Consider the following 23,370-nt stretch of genomic DNA (forward strand, 5'->3'; position numbering starts at 1 on the left):
TGTATGTTTTGATGATCAACTTGCGGGTTCAGTGACCTTGTGAACTTATGCATAGGAGTTGGCACACGTTTTTGTCTTGACTCTTCGGTAGAAACTTTGGGGCACCTTTTGAAGTTCTTTGTGTTGGTTGAATAGATGAATCTGAGATTGTGTGATGCATATCATATAATCATACTCACGGATACTTGAGGTGACATTGGAGTATCTAGGTGACATTAGGGTTTTTGTTGATTTGTGCCTTAAGGTGTTATTCTAGTACGGACTCTAGAATAGATCAAACGGAAAGAATAGCTTCGTGTTATTTTACTACGGACTCTTGAATAGATCGATCAGAAAGGATAACTTTGAGGTGGTTTCGTACCCTACAATAATCTCTTCATTTGTTCTCCGCTATTAGTGACTTTGGAGTGACTCTTTGTTGCATGTCGAGGGATTATTATATGATCTAATTATGTTATCATTATTGAGAGAACTTGCAATAGTGAAAGTATGAACCTTAGGCCTTGTTTCCTAGCATTGCAATACCGTTTGTGCTCACTTTTATTAATAGTTACCTTACTGTTTTTATTTTTTCAGATTACAAAAACCTTTATCTACCATCCATACTGCACTTGTATCACCATCTCTTCACCGAACTAGTGCACCTATACAATTTACCATTGTATTGGATGTGTTGGGGACGAGGCTCTTTGTTATTTGGTTGCAGGGTTGTTTAAGAGAGACCACCTTCATCCTATGCTTCCCATGGATTGATAAACCTTAGGTCATCCACTTGAGAGAAATTTGCTACTGTCCTACAAACCTCTGCACTTGGAGGCCCAACAACGTCTACAATAAGAAGGTTGTATAGTGGACATCAAGGTAGTTTCTGGCGCCGTTGCTGGGGAGGTGAATGCTTGAAGGTATATCTTTAGATCTTGCAATTGAATCTTTTAGTTTCTTGTTTTATCACTAGTTTAGTTTATAAAAGAAAACTACAAAAAATGGAATTGAGGGTGCCTCATATGCTTCATCTTTTTAATATCTTTCATGAAAATAAGGATTCCGATAATTGTGCCAAAAGGTTAGAATAAGAATGCATTAAAATGTTTGGCACTAAATCTTTGAATGATGAGCATGATTGCAATGTTGTTAGTACAAACTCTTTGAATATCCATAGTACCACTGATAATTGCACTAGTCATGATGAAAATGTCTCTTATAAGCATGTCAACTTTTGTGGAATACATAGTGCTTGCAAGTACACACCAAATAGGGAAGATAGATTTTGCAAGCGGCAGACGTATTTGGAAACTAAATGGTTGCAAGAAAGGCTAGATGATTGTGCTGAAAGATTTAATATTTATCGCCATCCTTGTGAACTTTGCAATGAACACGGTCATTTAAAGCTCCCATGCTATTTGTTTCATGATCAAATAGTGTCCAAAAGTTGTGATAACTTGATTACCCTTGAGCATCAAGAGCTTAGTCTTCTTTTGGGGTATGAAGAATGAAACATATAACTGAGGGTATTCCAAAATTTAATCTTGATAGATTTCTTGATTTTGATCTAGAAGAAATTTTTATGTGTTGTGCGGTGCATTGCATTGAAAATCCTTATATTGCCAATTACATAAAGACAAGAAAACAAATATAAGATGAAGAGAATACTAATGAAAGGGAAGAGACTTCCCAATATCTTCCTATTATTTCTTATGATGAATCAGGTAACGAGGAGGAGCCTTCTATTCAACCAATCTCATTAATAAGGAGCTCCAAAAAGAGGGTTAAACCCACACATGATGTGAAGAAGAAAAAGAAAATACAGATAAGCAAAGGTAGAAAGGTATCCTTCCCAAATGGTGTTGCTCCTATTACTCATTGTGATGATGATAATTGCTATACTATTGGTGCTATCCATACTATTAATCATGAGAGTGATTATGCTTATGATATGAAAAAGGCCCAATCTTGGGGATGCTGGTTATATTGTTGAATTCATTCATGATGCTACCGAAAATTATTATGAGGGAGGAACATATGCTTGTAGGAATTTCAATAATATCAAGTTTCCTCTTTATGTGTTAAAAGTTTTAAAGTTATGCTTGTTTTGCCTTCCTATGCTAGTTAATTATTGTTCCCATAAGTTGTTTGCTCACAAAATACCTATGCATAGGAAGTGGGTTATACTTAAATGTGCTTGTCATGTGTTTCATGATGCTCTCTTTATGTTTCAATTCTTATCTCTTATGTGAGCATCATTGAAATCATCATGCCTAGCTAGGGGCGTTAAACAATAGCGCTTGTTGGGAGGCAACCCAATCTTATTTTTGTTCTTTGCTTTTTGCTCCTGTTTAGTAATAAATAATTCATCTAGCCTCTGGTTAGATTTGGTTTTATGTTTTAATTAGTGTTTGTGCCAAGTAAAACCTATAGGATCTTCTCGGGTGATAATTATTTGATCTTGTTGAAAAAGTCAAAAACTTTCTGCTCACGAGAACAATTGTTAAAAATCACCAGAAAGTGATAAAATACTGATTCCAATTGCAGTGGATCAATAAACAAATTATCTAGGACTTAGTATTTTTTCAGATTTTTTTGGAGTTACAGAAGTATGGGTTTGATACAGATTACTACAGACTGTTCTGTTTTTGACAGATTCTGTTTTCATTGTGTTGTTTGCTTATTTTGATGAATCTATGAGTTGTATCGGAGGGTATGAACCATAGAGAAGTTGGAATACAGTAGATATTACACCAATATGAATTTATAATTAGTTCACAACAGTACCTAAGTGGTGATTTATTTTCTTATACTAACAGAGCTTACGAGTTTTCTGTTGAGTTTTGTATTGTGAAGTTTTCAAGTTTTGGGTAAAGATTCGATGGATTATGGAATAAGGAGTGGCAAGAGCCTAAGCTTGAGGACGCCCAAGGCACCCCAAGGTAATATTCAAGGAAAACCAAGAGCCTGAGCTTGGGGATGCCCCTGATGGCATCCCCTCTTTCGTCTTCGTTCATCGGTAACTTTACTTGGAGCTATATTTTTATTCACCACATGGTATGTGTTTTGCTTAGAGCGTCATTTTATTTTATTTAGTTTTGATTGTTGTTTGAATAAAATTCCAAGATCTGAAATTCTTAAATGTTAGAGTCTTCACATAGTTACATAATTATTCAACTACTCATTGATCTTCACTTATATCTTTTGGAGTAGTTTGTCATTTGCTCTAGTACTTAACTTATATCTTTTTAGAGCTCGGCGGTGGTTTTATTTTGAAGAAATAGATGAACTCTCATGCTTTTACTCCGGGAACCCTGTTGTCTGGCCCTGGAGTCCGAGAAGGATTCTTGCCTTTCGGGTGAAACCGACTTTGTGGAGGCTTTTACTCGAAGTTTCGACCCCAAGGCTCAACATATAAACAGAGGGGTAGGGCTAGCACCCAAGACACATCAAGAAACACCAAGCCGTGTGCTGGCAACGCCGTCCCCTCTAGTTTATCCTCGGTCATAGTTTTCGTAGAGCTTAGGCGAAGCCCTGCGGAGATTGTTCTTCACCAACACCGTCACCACGCCGTCGTGCTGCCGGAACTCATCTACTACTTCGCCCCTCTTGCTAGATCAAAAAGGTGAGGACGTCATCGAGCTGAACGTGTGCTGAACGCGGAGGTGCCGTACGTTCAGTGCTTGATCAGGACGGATCGTAAAGGTGTACGCCTACATCAACCGCGTTGATAAACACTTCCGCTTACGTAGACAACACTCTCCCCTCTCGTTGCTATGCATCACCATGTTCTTGCCTGTGCATAGGATTTTTTTTTGAAATTACTACGTTCCCCAACAGTGGCATCCGAGCCAGGTTTATGCGTAGATGTTATATGCACGAGTAGAACACAAGTGAGTTGTGGGCGATACAAGTCACACTGCTTACCAGCATGTCATACTTTGGTTCGGCGGTATTGTTGGATGAAGCGGCCTGGACCGACATTACGCGTACGCTTACGCGAGACTGGTTCTACCGACGTGCTTCGCACATAGGTGGTTGGCGGGTGTCAGTTTCCCCAACTTCAGTTGAACCGAGTGCGACTACGCCCGGTCCTTGTTGAAGGTTAAAACAACACTAACTTGACGAAATATCGTTGTGGTTTTGATGCGTAGGTAAGAACAGTTCTTGCTCAGCCCGTAGCAGCCATGTAAAACTTGCAACAACAAAGTAGAGGACGTATAACTTGTTTTTGCAGGGCATGTTGTGATGTGATATGGTCAAGGCATGATGCTATATTTTATTATATGAGATGATCATGTTTTGTAACGGAGTTATCGACAACTGGCAGGAGCCATATGGTTGTCGCTTTATTGTATGCAATTCAATCGCCCTGTAATTGCTTTACTTTATCACTAAGCGACAGCGATAGTCGTAGAAGCAATAGTTGGCGAGACGACAATGATGCTACGATGGAGATCAAGGTGTCACGCCGGTGACGATGGTGATCATGACGGTGCTTTGAAGATGGAGATCAAAGGCACAAGATGATGATGGCCATATCATATCACTTATATTGATTGCATGTGATGTTTATCGTTTATGCATCTTATTTTGCTTGATTGACGGTAGCATTATAAGATGATCTCACTAAATTTCAAGGTACAAGTGTTCTCCCTGAGTATGCATTGCCAAAGTTCGTCGTGCCGAGACACCACGTGATGATCGGGTGTGATAAGCTCTACGTTCATATACAACGGGTGCAAGCCAGTTTTGCACACGCATAAATGCTTGGGTTAAACTTGACGAGCCTAGCATATGCAGATATGGCCTCGGAACATTGAGACCGAAAGGTCGAGCGTGAATCATATAGTAGATATGATCAACATAGTGATGTTCACCATTGAAAACTACTCCATATCACGTGATGATCGGACATGGTTTAGTTGTTATGGATCACGTGATCACTTATATATCTGGCAGAGCAAAGCTGATGACTACTCGATAGTTCAGTGTGCCATGCTTTACGGCTTAGAACCGGGACTTTAACGACGTTTTGAACGTCATGGAGCATATGAGATGTTCCAGGAGTTGATATTAATATTTCAAGCAAATGACTTGATTGATAGATATGAAGTCTCCAATAAGTTCTACAGCTGCAATATGGAGGAGAATAGTTCTGTCAGTGAACATATAATCAAAATGTCTAGGTATAACAATCACTTGATTCAACTGGGAGTTAATCTTCCGGATGATAGTGTCATTGACAGAATTCTTCAATCACTGCCACCAAGCTACAAGAGTTTCATGATGAACTATAATATGGAAGGGATGGATAAGACAATTCCCGAGCTCTTCGCAATTCTAAAGGCTGCGGAGGTAGAAATCAAAAAGGAGCATCAAGTGTTGATGGTCAACAAGACCACATGTTTCAAGAAAAAGGGTAAAGGGAAGAAGGGGAACTTCAAGAAGAACGGCAAGCAAGTTGCTGCTCAAGTGAAGAAGCCCAAGTCTGGACCTAAGCCTGAAACTGAGTGCTTCTACTGCAAAGGGACTGGCCACTAGAAGCAGAACTGCCCCAAGTATTTGGCGGATAAGAAGGATGGCAAGGTGAACAAAGGTATATGTGATATACATGTTATTGATGTGTACCTTACTAAAGCTCGCAGTAGAACATGGGTATTTGATACTGGTTCTGTTGCTAATATTTGCAACTCGAAACAGGGACTACGAATTAAGCGAAGATTGGCTAAGGACGAGGTGATGATGCGCGCGGGAAATGGTTCCAAAGTCGATGTGACCGCCGTCGGCACGCTACCTCTACATCTACCTCCGGGATTAGTTTTAGACCTGAATAATTGTTATTTGGTGCCATCGTTGAGCATGAGCATTATATCTGGATCTTGTTTGATGCGAGACGGTTATTCATTTAAATCAGAGAATAATGGTTGTTCTATTTATATGAGTAACATCTTTTATGGTCATGCACCCTTGAAGAGTGGTCTATTTTTAATGAATCTCGATAGTAGTGATACACATATTCATAATGTTGAAGCCAAAAGATGCAGAGTTGATAATGATAGTGCAACTTATTTGTGGCACTGCCGTTTAGGTCATATTGGTGTAAAGCGCATGAAGAAACTCCATTCCGATGGACTTTTGGAATCACTTGATTATGAATCACATGGTACTTGCGAACCATGCCTCATGGGCAAGATGACTAAAACGCCGTTCTGCGGAAAAATGGAGCGAGCAACGGATTTGTTGGAAATCATACATACTGATGTATGTGGTCCGATGAATATTGAGGCTCGCGGCGGATATCGTTATTTTCTCATCTTCACAGATGATTTGAGCAGATATGGGTATATCTACTTAATGAAACATAAGTCTAAAACATTAGAAAAGTTCAAAGAATTTCAGAGGTAAGTGGAAAATCATCGTAACAAGAATATAAAGTTTCTACGATCTGATCATGGAGGAGAATATTTAAGTTACGAGTTTGGTCTTCATTTGAAACAATGCGGAATAGTTTCGCAACTCACGCCACCCGGAACACCACAACATTGTAACGCCCCGAGACCGATGTGCCAGGTGTCCTCCAGTTATTCGATGTTGTTGCCTTATCATTGCTTGCGTGTCATGCATTGCATATCATGTCATCATGTGCATTTCATTTGCATACATGTTCGTCTCATGCATCCGAGCATTTTCCCCGTTGTCTGTTTTGCTTTCCGGCGCTCCTATGTCACCCGGTGTCCATTTCTAACTCTTTTCGTGTGCGGGTGTTAAACGTTTTCGGATTGGACCGAGACTTGTCATGCGGCCTTGGTTTACTACCGGTAGACCGCCTGTCAAGTTTCGTACCATTTGGACTTCGTTTGATACTCCAACGGTTAACCGAGGGACCGAAAAGGCCTTGTGTGTGTTGCAGCCCAACACCCCTCCAAAGTGGCCCAAAACCCACCTAAACCCCCTCCATCATCTCGGTCGTTCGATCACGATCGCGTGGCCGAAAACCACACCTCATTTGGACTCTCCTAACTCCCTCTACCTATATATATGTGCAACCCTTCCAAATTCACGGACGAAACCCTAGATCTCACCTCTCTCCGCGCCGCCGGACATGTCCGCCCGCCGGCGGATGCGTCCACCCCGCCACCACCTCACTCCGTCCAATCAAAAGCCGCCACGTCAGCTCTGCCGCCCCTCTCCTCCACTCAGGCGCCGCCACTTGTCACCGCCGCCTCTCTCCATCGCGCGGGCCCACGGCGCCCAGAGCCGGCCCGCCCGGGCGCGAACCCCCGCCGCCCAAGCGCTCGCTCCTCCGTGCGCCTACTGCTCGATCTTCCTCGCCGCCGCCGTGCGAGTCCGACTACTGGAGCCCCGCCGTGACGACCCTAGGCGATGTCTCGCCGCTCCTCTCCTTCCCGTCCTTCTTCCTCCTTGCCCGCTCACCTTCTCTCTCTCCCTCGCAGGGCGCCGCCGCCGTCGAAGTTCTTGTCGGCCTCCGGCGCTGCCAAGCTCGGGAATGGGTTCCCCGGTGTCGCCCTCCTCCGGATCCGTCGGATCCCACGCACCTCGCTGGTTCCCCTGCCTCGCCGCCGCCCCGGCGTGCCCTCCCGTGTCGGCGTTGACTGCCGCAGCCCCTGTTCCCGCTCGGGCAGAGGACTGGGACGATGCGCCTCAGCGCCCCCCTCATGGGCCCAGCTCCATCCGGCCTACCAGGCCGCCTCCTCCACCGACCTGGGCCTGCAGCCCACTAGGTGAGCGCCCCACCAGCCCTTATCTCCTGCCTGTGCGCCGTTTAACTATTTGACGCTCGCTAAAATTCGTCTAAGTCCTGAAATTTTTAGATTCATACGCGTCTTTTCATCATGTCATAACTCCCTCATCGTAGCTCTGATTCGGGCGTGTAGCATATAAAAATATTCGTCTCGACAAGTACATCATTTCATCTCATTGCATCATTTTCATTTGAGCTCATCTTGATGCCCGAAATGCTGTTGGAAGAGGGCTATGTGGTGAATTTGTCACATCTGTTTCATCAAATGGAATTTTGTCATTTTTGCTATGATTAATGTATGCATGCTATGATCCTAAGCTCTACATGTGTTTTGTTATATGCCATGCCATCTTTAAAGAGGTGCTTACAATGTATTTTTGTGATGTTTGTGGTGACTAGCACAAGCTTACAAAGTAGCGTAATCGGTAATGCTGATTTCAGGGACTTAGTTTTTCACTAAGTCCTTGTCCTGATTTTGTCGTTATGCCATATGTTCATGTTGTTTCCTAGTGATCCGTGCCTCTTTTGAGGATGATCAGTAAGCATGTTTTGTTAATATTGTGGTTCTCTATCCATCCATGTCTTTGTTTGCATTTATGGAGCACCCTAGCTTGAGTCAATCGAGCTCTACTTTTGCTATTAAGTGAATCCTGGCAAATTGTTGACATGATTAGCGATTTTCCCGAGGATGTTGCTATTGATCCGTGCATGCTATGTTATTGTTCTTGCCATGTCTAGCTTCTATGCCATGTATTCTTGTTGGGTGTATGCTTAGTTTGTCATGCCATGCTCTATAGTGAGTGCATCGAGCTCGTAAACATGCCTACTCGTTAACTGATTTGCATGCTCCAGTTTTTCACTAAGTCTGAATCTGTTTATGTTTTTGCCATGTTCACATGCTTGCAATTGTATTTTCTGATCCCTTTTGGCTCAAGGTCACTAAGGGACTTTTGTTAAGGTTTTTGAGTAGCTTCATACCATGCCTTGCTTTGCCATGTTAAGTTCCTGTAGCATATAGCTTTCATGCTCCAAAGTATGCTTCCTGATGATAAATTCCTGACATGTTATTTCACTAAGTCTGAAACCTGTTATCATTTGCACTTTTGCCATGCTTGTTTTGAACCTGTTAATGGATGAATTAGCCGTAGCTGAGTGTTCATATTTTGTCAAGCATCTTGAGTGGATCCCTGCCATGTATTTTGTTGCCATGTTTGAGTGCTATCGCATATTTATCTTGATGCATCTAGATGGCTACTCGCTGATTATCGCAGACCGAGGCCATATTTGTTTTGCTTGCCATTTCCAAACTGTGCATCCGATTCCGGTGATCTTTATATCGATTTCAACCGAAATCACCTCACCTTTCCAGTGGCACTCTTGGATTTCCAAGTTGAGGCCAGGTTCAATCATTCCTTGTCAAATCATGCATATGCACCGCATCCCGCATCCCGCATATCATACCATGTTCATGTGTGGTTTGTTTACTATGTTGTGTGCTTCTTTCCGGTGTTGCTTCTTCGGGTTTGTTCCGGTAACACCGCGTTTGTGAGGACCTGTTTGTCTACATCCATTTGTCTTCTTCATGGACTCGTTCTTCTTCCTTGCGGGATTTCAGGCAAGATGACCATACCATCGAAATCACTTCTATCTTTGCTTGCTAGTTGCTCGCTCTTTTGCTATGCCTATGCTGCTATACCTACCACTTTCTTATCATGCCTCCCATATTTTTAACCCAAGCCTCTAACCCACCTTGTCCTAGCAGACTGTTGTTTGGCTATGTTACCGCTTTGCCCAGCCCCTCTTATAGCGTTGTTAGTTGCAGGTGAAGATTGAAGTTTGTTCCTTGTCGGAACATGGAGATGTTGTTCCTTGTTGGAACATGTTTACTTGTTGGGATATCACAATATCTCTTATCTAATTAATGCATCTATATACTTGGTAAAGGGTGGAAGGCTCGGCCTTATGCCTGGTGTTTTGTTCCACTCTTGCCGCCCTAGTTTCCGTCATATCGGTGTTATGTTCCCGGATTTTGCGTTCCTTACGCGGTTGGATTATAATGGGAACCCCTTGACAGTTTGCTTTGAATAAAACTCCTCCAGCAAGGCCCAACCTTGGTTTTACCATTCGCCACCTAGCCTCTTTTTCCCTTGGGTTAGGCCAGCCCAAGGGTCATCTTTATTTTAACCCCCCGGGCCAGTGCTTGTCGAAGTGTTGGTCCGAACTGAGTAGACTGCGGGGCCACCTCGGGGAAACTTGAGGGCTGGTTTTACTCATAGGATGTCTCATCTGGTGTTGCCCTGAGAACGAGATATGTGCAGCTCCTTTCAGGATGTCGGCGCATCGGGCGGTCTTGCTGGACTTGTTTTACCATTGTCGAGGATGTCTTGTAACCGGGATGCCGAATCTGGCCGGGTCTTCCCACTAGAAGGAATATCCTTCGTTGACCGTGAGAGCTTGTGATGGGCTAAGTTGGGACACCCCTGCAGGGATTTGAACTTTCAAAAGCCGTGCCCGCGGTTATGGGCAGATGGGAATTTGTTAATGTCCGGTTGTAGAAAACCTGAAGTTGACCTTAATTAAAATACATCAACCGCGTGTGTAACCGTGATGGTCTCTTCTCGGCGGAGTCCGGGAAGTGAACACGGTGTTGGAGTTATGCTTGACGTAGGTTGTTCTAGGATCACTTCTTGATCATAGTTGTTCGGCCGTGCTTTTGCCTTCTCTTCTCGCTCTCTTTTGCGAATAGGTTAGCCACCAAATATGCTAGTCGCTTGCTGCAGCTCCACCTCATACCTTTTACCTTACCTATAAGCTTAAATAGTCTTGATCGCGAGGGTGTGAGATTGCTGAGTCCCCGTGACTCACAGATACTTCCAAAACCAGTTTGCAGGTGTCGATGTTACCGAGCAGGTGACGCAACCAAGCTCAAGGAGGAGCTCGATGAAGATCTTGTCCTTTGTGTTGTTTTCGTTTTAGTTGATCAGTAGTGGAGCTCAGTCGGGTCGATCGGGGATCTGTGTAGCATTTGGGGTAGTCTTCTTTTATTTTGGTTCCGTAGTCGGACCTTGATTGTATCTGGTTGATGTAATGCTTTATTCATGTATTTGTGTGAAGTGGCGATTGTAAGCCAACTATGTATCTCTTTCCCTTATGTATTACATGGGTTGTGTGAAGATTACCTCACTTGCGACATTGCCTTCAATGCGGTTATGCCTCTAAGTCGTGCTTCGACACGTGGGAGATATAGCCGCATCGAGGGCGTTACAAGTTGGTAATCAGAGCCTTCCTCGACTTTAGGAGCCCCCTGCTTGATTGAATCGTTGGCGTTGTTGAGTCTAGAAAAATGTTTTGAGTCATTTAGGAATTATATATCGGAGAGTTAGGAATTCTTTTTACTCCCCAGTCCCTTCGTCGCTCTGGTGAGGCATCCTGACGTAGAGTTTTGACTCTTCTCTTCTCAAATTTCACTAAATTTTTTTTAGGATCACGCGGGTATCTTGGAATCGTTCCGATGGTTTTGTGACGAGAACATTGTTCTTGGTGCCTCCTGACATTTAGGGGTTGTGGCAGTGTCCCAGGGAGTTGAGCTCCGAGGTGTTGTCATCACAATTTTATTGTTGCAGTTCTGGAATACCTGAGTTTAGTTTTGCCGACATAGAAAATCTCTTTTATGCAGTTGTTAGTGAGATAACCTCGACACCACCCAGTACTGGGGCGGGAGTTCGGGATTATTGCCATAACTCATATAACAGATGCTTTTCGACGGTTGAGGTAGACGATTTCCGAAGGTTTCTTGGTTATGTGTTGAAGGATGGATACAGCTGGATGTAGGATTTGCTAGTTTGGGTGAGATATTATGCTTCCCCTGTATCCCCAACACCCGATTGCATAACCGGAAAGTTTTAGGAGTTTATAAGTGGGAATTCAAGTAGCTCTTAGGATATCTTTCCGACAGATGTATGATATGAAATTGGGGTTCGACGTCTAGTTGTCCGCCTATTCACGGTCGGTTTTACAGTGATCTCGTTGTGTCTTAAAGAGTCCTTGGCTATGCCGACTCGGGGACGCTTTGTATGTCTTGTGCACTGCCTTGTACATGATGGTGCTGTACGATCGAGCCCGTGTAGGCCCCACCACGAAAACTTCGGACAAAATCTCTATCATATGTTTGTTCCGGCTTATTCTGAAAGCCAATCCTTTGTTTTTGTTTGGAGTTGTGGTATTCGAGTTTCTTCAATGTCAAGTGTTGATTCCATACCTTCCCCAAATGGTGTTCTAGTACTCCGATGTGAATACTAATCCTTCTCAATAATCGAGATTGTTATGCCAATCTTGTTCTACCAGTGTGTCTCTCTTCAAGTGGATCCGATCACTTCAACATTCGCAAGATCAATTATCAGTTCTTCTCAATGTTGTTTGTTTCATCCATCTCCAAGTTGCCTTTGTTTTCCCGCCCTCCCTCCCTTGTTTTTCTTCAAGGATTCAGATTTCTTAATCGAGTATCCATCTTATTGATGTGAAGCCTCTCCATTCTTTTCCTTCAATGTTCTTATCCGGTGATTCTCATGAAGATACTAACGGAGCTTCTAGTTCATCATTCTTCATTTCTTTTATCTTCTCCGGTGGATCTAATTCAAGCCTTGTTGATCACATCCTTTCCTCGTTTCAATGCTTTCTCATGCCGGTGCACCTCTTAATCTTCCACTTCTCACTATTCAGTTGTTCCGGAGTGCTCAAGATATCTCGGAGATTCGTGTTTCCACTCTGTTTTCGTTCCAGCTCTTTCAAGGTTGTTATCTCATTCTAGCCATTTAATTCAACCGGTGCTTTCTCTCTTTTAAATTGTTCTATGGTGTTTTCTTTTGAGTGGGCCCTAACCCACAGGTCTTTTTCCAGGATCTTACCCGACTCTTCTTATTTTCCCGGAGCTATTCTCAATTCTTTTTCGAAGTCTGACGTAAGAATGATTCATCACCAGTCATATGTATTTCTCCAAGATCTTTCAAATTCTTTTCATCATTGGATCAACCTTTCTATTCTTCAGTCCGGAGTGCCTCTACAATTTTTTTGTTGGTGTTTTCTCGTCGTCATTCTCAGGTTTTGAAGACCGAAGAAGACTTTTCCTCCATATCTATCCGCTCTCTCAGAGATTCATGGCTCTAGCTTGATGTCATCCTCTCATATCTGTTTTTGATTGTGAGAATCCCTTTCACCTATCTGGAGTCCATCAATTTAGGTTTATTTCATTCTCAGCTTTCAGTTATCATTCTCCGATTTCCCCGGTGCATCATTCAAGTGATCTCTAATCGGTCCGTAATCTATTCGTTTCACTTGTATCTAGACTGTCTCAAGTATCTTCGTTCATTTCACAATTCATACACGGTGATTCATCCCTTTACTTCGTTCATTTTCAATTCATACGGTGGTTCGTTCAAGAGTTCTATTCTTGGGTTATCATATCGATTTATTCGTTGTTTCATCCTACCGGTGGTTCATTGAAAACCTTCCAAGTTGATGCTTTATCTATCTTAATCCTTCCTACGAGAATAAGTAGTATGCCAAATCCTTTGGTTGTCATCAATTTAATTGATGAAGGATAAGCATAATGTAATTCTTATTCTTGTTTCATCAAGTTTATTAAATTTCTTTTCTGGAGTGGTTCATCGTATCACATTCTCAGTTCGAGATGCTTATCTTTTCTTTTCCCGGAGTTCCAAATTCTCTCAATTATTTCACCACGGAGATTCATCTAAATCGGTACAAGGATTCACCTTGTGTTTTCAACTTCTTTTTCCTTCTGTTTGATCATTCTTTTTGTTACCGGAGTTCTTCATGGAGGTTTGATGCATCAAGGATTTAATTCCTTCTCGAAGTGTTCATCAAGATTCTTTTCTAAGGAGCTCAAGTTTTTCTTCATCTTCCAATCCGGAGTGCAATTCTTTCATGCATATCTTTTGAGGTGGTGTTATGTCATTCTTGATAATTTCCCTTCGTGCTTCGTGTTGCACAAGTTATCAAGATGAGGTATTTTAAATCCACCAATCTCTTCATTGGAGTTATCTTGGGCTATATTAAACATAAAGCTTGCCTTTAAGGATTGTCGCTCTTATGGTTTTTATCATTGATCCAAGTTCTTCGTTTATCCTCCCGGTGAAATAAGTTTCTCATCTCCTTGTTCTTATCAATCCAATTCTTTTCCCGTGAGTGGCAGGTTGTCACCTCATAATTTGAGATGTATTCCATAAGACCATATCAAGCTTATTCTTTTCGTTGTTGGTTTTCCAACAACTCCGTTCTACCATTTGTTGTAAGCATGCTCCCTCAATATCTTGTTTCTCATCGTTCATTCAATTCCATTCTCACTTCTGTTCCGGAGGCATTGTGATATTGCTTTCTTCAACCATCATCCCTTTGTCGAAGTTCATATTCTTTTCCTCGCTTATCCCATTTATCCGGAGTGTTGTGCCTTTTGCTCAAGTTCTTTTTCATCTTATCAAGTCTTGCATATCTTTCCAACCGGAGTGCTTTTAACTTTATTCTTCTCCTTTGCTTTCTTTCTTTCAATTTGCTCAACCTTTTCAAGGTTCTTTGGTCTCACTCGTTTGTCAAAGAAGCAACTTAGTTTTACCTCTTCTCTTTCTCTTCCGTCTTCCCTCCGGTGCCATTCTAGATCTCGGGACGAGATCCTCTCGTAGTGGTGGAGTGTTGTAACGCCCCGAGACCGATGTGCCAGGTGTCCTCCAGTTATTCGCTGTTGTTGCCTTGTCATTGCTTGCGTGTCATGCATTGCATATCATGTCATCATGTGCATTTCATTTGCATACATGTTCGTCTCATGCATCCGAGCATTTTCCCCGTTGTCCGTTTTGCTTTCTGGCGCTCCTATGTCACCCGGTGTCTATTTCTACCTCTTTTCATGTGCGGGTGTTAAACGTTTTCGGATTGGACCAAGACTTGTCATGCGGCCTTGGTTTACTACCGGTAGACCGCCTGTCAAGTTTCGTACCATTTGGACTTCGTTTGATACTCCAACGGTTAACCGAGGGACCGAAAAGGCCTTGTGTGTGTTGCAGCCCAACACCCCTCCAAAGTGGCCCAAAACCCACCTAAACCCCCTCCATCATCTCGGTCGTTCGATCACGATCGCGTGGCCGAAAACCACACCTCATTTGGACTCTCCTAACTCCCTCTACCTATATATATGTGCAACCCTTCCAAATTCGCGGACGAAACCCTAGATCTCACCTCTCTCCGCGCCGCCGGACATGTCCGCCCGCCGGCGGATGCGTCCACCCCGCCGCCACCTCACTCCGTCCAATCAAAAGCCGCCACGTCAGCTCTGCCGCCCCTCTCCTCCACTCAGGCGCCACTTGTCACCGCCGCCTCTCTCCACCGCGCGGGCCCACGGCGCCCAGAGCCGGCCCGCCCGGGCCCGAACCCCCGCCGCCCGAGCGCTCGCTCCTCCGCGCGCCTACTGCTCGATCTTCCTCGCCGTCGCCGTGCGAGTCCGACTACCGGAGCCCCGCCGTGACGACCCTAGGCGATGTCTCGCCGCTCCTCTCCTTCCCGTCCTTCTTCCTCCTTGCCCGCTCACCTTCTCTCTCTCCCTCGCAGGGCGCCGCCGCCGTCGAAGTTCTTGTCGGCCTCCGGCGCTGCCAAGCTCGGGAATGGGTTCCCCGGTGTCGCCCTCCTCCGGATCCGTCGGATCCCACGCACCTCGCTGGTTCCCCTGCCTCGCCGCCGCCCCGGCGTGCCCTCCCGTGTCGGCGTTGACTGCCGCAGCCCCTGTTCCCGCTCGGGCAGAGGACTGGGACGATGCGCCTCAGCGCCCCCCTCATGGGCCCAGCTCCATCCGGCCTACCAGGCCGCCTCCTCCACCGACCTGGGCCTGCAGCCCACTAGGTGAGCGCCCCACCAGCCCTTATCTCCTGCCTGTGCGCCGTTTAACTATTTGACGCTCGCTAAAATTCATCCAAGTCCTGAAATTTTCAGATTCATATGCGTCTTTTCATCATGTCATAACTCCCTCATCGTAGCTCTGATTCGGGCGTGTAGCATATAAAAATATTCGTCTCGACAAGTACATCATTTCATCTCATTGCATCATTTTCATTTGAGCTCATCTTGATGCCCGAAATGCTGTTGGAAGAGGGCTATGTGGTGAATTTGTCAGATCTGTTTCATCAAATGGAATTTTGTCATTTTTGCTATGATTAATGTATGCATGCTATGATCCTAAGCTCTACATGTGTTTTGTTATATGCCATGCCATCTTTACAGAGGTGCTTACAATGTATTTTTGTGATGTTTGTGGTGACTAGCACAAGCTTGCAAAGTAGCGTAATCGGTAATGCTGATTTCAGGGACTTAGTTTTTCACTAAGTCCTTGTCCTGATTTTGTCGTTATGCCATATGCTCATGTTGTTTCCTAGTGATCCGTGCCTCTTTTGAGGATGATCAGTAAGCATGTTTTGTTAATATTGTGGTTCTCTATCCATCCATGTCTTTGTTTGCATTTATGGAGCACCCTAGCTTGAGTCAATCGAGCTCTAATTTTGCCATTAAGTGAATCCTGGCAAATTGTTGACATGATTAGCGATTTTCCCGAGGATGTTGCTATTGATCCGTGCATGCTATGTTATTGTTCTTGCCATGTCTAGCTTCTATGCCATGTATTCTTGTTGGGTGTATGCTTAGTTTGTCATGACATGCTCTGTAGTGAGTGCATCGAGCTCGTAAACATGCCTACTCGTTAACTGATTTGCATGCTCCAGTTTTTCACCAAGTCTGAATCTGTTTATGTTTTTGCCATGTTCACATGCTTGCAATTGTATTTTGTGATCCCTTTTGGCTCACGGTCACTAAGGAACTTTTGTTAAGTGCTTTGAGTAGATTCATGCCATGCCTTGCTTTCCCATGTTAAGTTCCTGTAGCATATAGTTTTCATGCTCCAAAGTATGCTTCCTGATGATAAATTCCTGACATGTTGTTATTTCACCAAGTCTGAAACCTGTTATCATTTGCACTTTTGCCATGCTTGTTTTGAACCTGTTAATGGATGAATTAGCCGTAGCTCAGTGTTCATCTTTTGTCAAGCATCTTGAGTGGATCCCTGCCATGTATTTTGTTGCCATGTTTGAGTGCTGTCGCATATTTATCTTGATGCATCTAGATGGCTACTCGCTGATTATCGCAGACTGGGGCCATATTTGTTTTGCTTGCCATTTCCAAACCGTGCATCCGATTCCGGTGATCTTTATATAGATTTCAACCGAAATCACCTCACCTTTCCAGTGGCACTCTTGGATTTCCAAGTTGAGGCCATGTTCACTCATTCCTTGTCAAATCATGCATATGCACCGCATCCCGCATCCCGCATCCCGCATATCATACCATGTTCACGTGTGGTTTGTTTACTATGTTGTGTGCTTCTTTCCGGTGTTGCTTCTTCGGGTTTGTTCCGGTAATGTCGCGTTTGTGAGGACCCGTTCTTCTACGTCCGTTTGTCTTCTTCATGGACTCGTTCTTCTTCCTTGCGGGATTTCAGGCAAGATGACCATACCCTCGAAATCACTTCTATCTTTGCTTGCTAGTTGCTCGCTCTTTTGCTATGCCTATGCTGCGATACCTACCACTTTCTTATCATGCCTCCCATATTGTTAACCCAAGCCTCTAACCCACCTTGTCCTAGCAAACCATTGTTTGGCTATGTTACCGCTTTGCTCAGCCCCTCTTATAGCGTTGTTAGTTGCAGGTGAAGATTGAAGTTTGTTCCTTGTCGGAACATGGAGATGTTGTTCCTTGTTGGAACATGTTTACTTGTTGGGATATCACAATATCTCTTATCTAATTAATGCATCTGTATACATGGTAAAGGGTGGAAGGCTCAGCCTTATGCCTGGTGTTTTGTTCCACTCTTGCCGCCCTAGTTTCCGTCATATCGGTGTTATGTTCCCGAGTTTTGCGTTCCTTACGCGGTTGGGTTATAATGGGAACCCCTTGACAGTTCGCTTTGAATAAAACTCCTCCAGCAAGGCCCAACCTTGGTTTTACCATTCACCACCTAGCCTCTTTTTCCCTTGGGTTAGGCCAGCCCAAGGGTCATCTTTATTTTAACCCCCCGGGCCAGTGCTTGTCGAAGTGTTGGTCCGAACTGAGTAGACTGCGGGGCCACCTCGGGGAAACTTGAGGGCTGATTTTACTCGTAGGATGTCTCATCCGGTGTTGCCCTGAGAATGAGATATGTGCAGCTCCTTTCAGGATGTCGGCGCATCGGGCGGTCTTGCTGGACTTGTTTTAAGATGCCGAGTCTGATCGGGTCTTCCCGCTAGAAGGAATATCCTTCGTTGACCGTGAGAGCTTGTGATGGGCTAAGTTGGGACACCCCTGCAGGGATTTGAACTTTCGAAAGCCGTGCCCGCGGTTATGGGCAGATGGGAATTTGTTAATGTCCGATTGTAGAAAACCTGAAGTTGACTTTAATTAAAATACATCAACCACGTGTGTAACCGTGATGGTCTCTTCTCAGCGGAGTCCGGGAAGTGAACACGGTGTTGGAGTTATGCTTGACGTAGGTTGTTCTAGGATCACTTCTTGATCATAGTTGTTCGACCGTGCTTTTGCCTTCTCTTCTCGCTCTCTTTTGCGAATAGGTTAGCGACCAAATATGCTAGTCGCTTGCTGCAGCTCCACCTCATACCTTTTACCTTACCTATAAGCTTAAATAGTCTTGATCGCGAGGGTGTGAGATTGCTGAGTCCCCGTGACTCACAGATTCTTCCAAAACCAGTTTGCAGGTGCCGATGTTACCGAGCAGGTGAAGCAACCAAGCTCAAGGAGGAGCTCGATGAAGATCTTGTCCTTTGTGTTGTTTTCGTTTTAGTTGATCAGTAGTGGAGCCCAGTCGGGTCGATCGGGGATCTGTGTAGCATTTGGGGTAGTCTTCTTTTATTTTGGTTCTGTAGTCGGACCTTGATTGTATCTGGTTGACGTAATGCTTTATTCATGTATTTGTGTGAAGTGGCGATTGTAAGCCAACTATGTATCTCTTTCCCTTATGTATTACATGGGTTGTGTGAAGATTACCTCACTTGCGACATTGCCTTCAATGCGGTTATGCCTCTAAGTCGTGCTTCGACACGTGGGAGATATAGCCGCATCGAGGGCGTTACAAACGTAATGGTGTGTCCGAATGCCGTAGTCATACTTTACTGGACATGGTGCGATCTATGATGTCTCTTACCGATTTACCACTATCGTTTTGGGGTTATGCTTTAGAGACAGCTGCATTCACATTAAATAGGGCACCATCTAAATCCGTTGAGACGACACCTTATGAACTATGGTTTGGCAAGAAACCAAAGTTGTCATTTCTTAAAGTTTGGGGCTGCGATGTTTATGTGAAAAAACTTCAACCTGATAAGCTCGAACCCAAATTAGAGAAATGTGTCTTCATAGGATACCCAAAGGAGACTATTGGGTACACCTTCTATCACAGATCCGAAGGAAAGACATTTGTTGCTAAGAATCCATCCTTTCTAGAGAGGGAGTTTCTCTCGAAAGAAGTTTGTGGGAGGAAAGTAGAACTTGATGTGGTAACTGTACCCGCTCCCTTATTGGAGAGTAGTTCATCACTGAAACCGGTTCATGTGACACCTACACCAATTAGTGAGGAAGCTAATGATCATGATCATGAAACTTCAGATCAAGTTGCTACCAAACCTCGTAGGTCAACCAGAGTAAGATCCGCACCAGAGTGGTATGGTAATCCTGTTCTGGAGGTCATGTTACTTGACCATGACGAACCTACGAACTATGAGGAAGCGATGATGAGCCCAGATTCCGCAAAATGGCTTGAGGCCATGAAATCTAAGATGGGATCCATGTATGAGAACAAAGTGTGGACTTTGGTTGACTTGCCCGATGATCGGCCATCGAGAATAAATGGATCTTCAAGAAGAAGACTGACGCTGATGGTAATGTTACTGTCTACAAAGCTCGACTTGTTGCGAAAGGTTTTCGACGAGTTCAAGGAGTTGACTACGATGAGACTTTCTCACCTGTAGCGATGCTTAAGTCCGTCCGAATCATGTTAGCAATTGCTGCATTTTATGATTATGAAATTTGGCAAATGGATGTAAAGATTGCATTCCTGAATGGATTTCTGGAAGAAGAGTTGTATATGATGCAACCTAAAGGTTTTATTGATCCAAAGGGTGCTAACAAAGTGTGCAAGCTCCAGCGATCCATCTATGGACTGGTGCAAGCATCTCGAAGTTGGAATAAACGTTTTGATAGTGTGATCAAAGCATATGGTTTTATACAGACTTTTGGAGAAGCCTGTATTTACAAGAAAGTGAGTGGGAGCTCTGTAGCATTTCTAATATTATATGTGGATGACATATTGTTGATTGGAAATGATATAGAATTTCTGGATAGCATAAAAGGATACTTGAATAAGAGTTTTCCAATGAAAGACCTCGGTGAAGCTGCTTATATATTGGGCATCAAGATCTATAGAGATAGATCAAGACACTTAATTGGACTTTCACAAAGCACATACCTTGATAAAGTTTTGAAGAAGTTCAAAATGGATCAAGCAAATAAAGGGTTCTTGCGTGTGTTACAAGGTGTGAAGTTGAGTAAGACTCAATGCACGACCACTGCAGAAGGTAGAGAGAAAATGAAAAGTGTTCCCTATGCTTCAGCCATAGGATCTATCATGTATGCAATGCTGTGTACCAGACCTGATGTGTGCCTTGTTATTAGTTTAGCAGGGAGGTACCAAAGTAATCCAGGAGTGGATCACTGGACAGCGGTCAAGAACATCCTGAAATACCTGAAAAGGACTAAGGATATGTTTCTCGTTTATGCAGGTGAAAAAGAGCTCGTCGTAAATGGTTACGTCAATGAAAGCTTTGACACTGATCCGGACAATTATCAATCGCAAACCGGATACGTGTTTATATTGAATGGTGGAGCTGTCAGTTGGAGCAGTTCTAAACAAAGCATCATGGCGGGATCTACGTGTGAAGCAGAGTACATAGCTGCTTCAGAAGCAACAAATGAAGGAGTCTGGATGAAGGAGTTCATATCCGATCTAGGTGTCATACCTAGTGCATCGGGTCCAATGAAAATCTTTTGTGACAATACTGGTGCAATTGCCTTGGCAAAGGAATCCAGATTTCACAAGAGAACCAAACACATCAAGAGACGCTTCAATTCCATCCGCGATCAAGTCCAGGTGGGAGACATAGAGATTTGCAAGATACATACGGATCTGAATGTTGCAGACCCATTGACCAAGCCTCTCCAATGAGCAAAACATGATCAACACCAAGGCTCCATGTATGTTAGAATCATTACTGTGTAATCTAGATTATTAACTCTAGTGCAAGTGGGAGACTAAAGGAAATATGCCCTAGAGGCAATAATAAAGTTATTATTTATTTCCTTATTTCATGATAAATGTTTATTATTCATGCTAGAATTGTATTAACCGGAAACACAATACATGTGTGAATACATAGACAAACAGAGTGTCACTAGTATGCCTCTACTTGACTAGCTCGTTGATCAAAGATGGTTAAGTTTCCTAACCATAGACATGAGTTGTCATTTGATAAACGGGATCACATCATTGGGAGAATGATGTGGTTGACTTGACCCATTCCGTTAGCTTAGCACTTGATCGTTTTAGTTTACCGCTATTGCTTTATTCATGACTTATACATGTTCCTATGACTATGAGATTATGCAACTCCCGATTACCGGAAGAACACTTTGTGTTGGGGATATAACTACTTGTGTAAGCCGCCATAAGGGGCCGGGTTACGCAAGAGGGATTCATCTGAAGAAGCCCAAGACCATGCATGAATATGGCGGTTCAATATAGGGTCTAAAGCCCACTGGCGACTTAAGGCCCATGGTAGTAAACCCCATAATGGCATGACTTGTATTGTAAGGTAGACTTAACTAGTTACCGAGCCGGGCACTGTTTATGAGCCGGCCGGGACTCTGTAGACCGAGGGCGTCAACCCGTGTATATAAGGGGACGACCCGCTGGCGGCTTAGGGCAAGAAACAACTTATCGAGAACCGGGCATAGCGTATCTCGCTCCCCGGTCATCGAAACCTCATCAATACCAAACCAACTAGACGTAGGCCTTCCTTCACCGTAAGGGGCTGGTCCGGCTCTGCCTCCGGCTTTCAAATTGCTCTTGCTTCAAAAGAAATTGAGGATCTTGGTAAGCCAAAGGATGTGAAAATCTTACTTTCTGGGTCACTCTTCGTATTTTCTGACGCGGCAGAGGCTCGGAGTCGGAGGAGATTATAATTACCTCTTCCTCGACGGCTTGGCTGTTTCCCGTGTATTCCTGAAAGTACTAAATGTCAGTAAGGTGATGATAAAAGAGTCAAGTGAGTTAAAAGTTACCTCTTCGTCATCGTCATCAGTATCATCAAGTTTCAACATGTCTGAAGCGCTTGGCTTCTTTTTCTTCAAAGTTACTGGTTTGGCGGCTTTTCTTTCGGCTCTCTTGGCCGCTCTGGCTTGTTTGGCCGCCTCATGGTCATACTTGACCTTCCAGAAGTTGTCATTGGCCTGTGAAAAATGATAAAGGGTTATGAGTAAAAGCAAAGTATAACACAGTAAAAGAGTATTTATTGAGGTTGATGACTCACTGCAGGGGCCGTGTTCTTCTTGCAGAAGGGAAGTAAGCCAAAGGCGTTACTAGTCACCGTGCCCTCTTTCAACAAGGTCTGGGTCATAACTTCAACCATATCATCTGGTAAGTCATCAGAACTATGGCGCAGCGGGTCATCCTTCTCGCCATAGTAGGAGCACATTAAGCTGGGGCGGCGGCTTAACGGGATCACCCGCCAGGAGATCCAGACTCGCACCAAGTCAATGCCACTCAAGCCATTGCCTAAGAGGGCTTTGATCTTCTTGATGGTAGGGGCAAGTGATAGACGTTCAATAGCGGTTAATTTATCCGGCAGCGGGTGATTGGATTCAAGGCACAAAGCACGGAAGCCGGGCAGAGGGTTCTCGTCAGCCGGAGAAGTGTCCTGGCAATAAAACCACGTCTGGTTCCAGTCCTTTGGGTGGCTGGGCAGTTCGGCATAAGGAAAGAGGCAATCTCTCCGCCTCTGAATTGAGATGCCGCCGAGTTCCAGACTGGGCCTGTTGGCACGTTCATTCTACCGGTGTAAATAGAACAACTCTCTGAACAAAAGTAGATTGGGCTCTTCTCCAAGGTACACTTTGCAGAAAACTTGGAAGTTGCAAATATTTGACACAGAGTTGGGTCCAATGTCTTGAGGTTTGAGGTCAAAGAAATGTAAAACATCCCTGAAGAACTTTGAACCGGGTGGAGCAAGTCCCCGGCTCATATGATCCGTAAAAACAATCACCTCCCCTTCTTTGGGTTGAGGTTTCTCCTCGGACGGGTCAGGAGCATGATAAGACATAACTTCCTTCTTGGGTAGGTGGCCAGACTTCATAAATTCAGACAGTCTGCTTTCTGTGAAAATGGACGGGACCTAATTGCAGGTCACATGAGCCTTGGGAGCCTTAGGTGCCATGGCGTAAGTGGAGGCCTATGACAAAGAAAAAATTTCTGG

This window comes from Triticum dicoccoides, chromosome 2A (assembly GCF_002162155.2).
Source record: "Triticum dicoccoides isolate Atlit2015 ecotype Zavitan chromosome 2A, WEW_v2.0, whole genome shotgun sequence".
NCBI lineage: Eukaryota > Viridiplantae > Streptophyta > Magnoliopsida > Poales > Poaceae > Triticum > Triticum dicoccoides.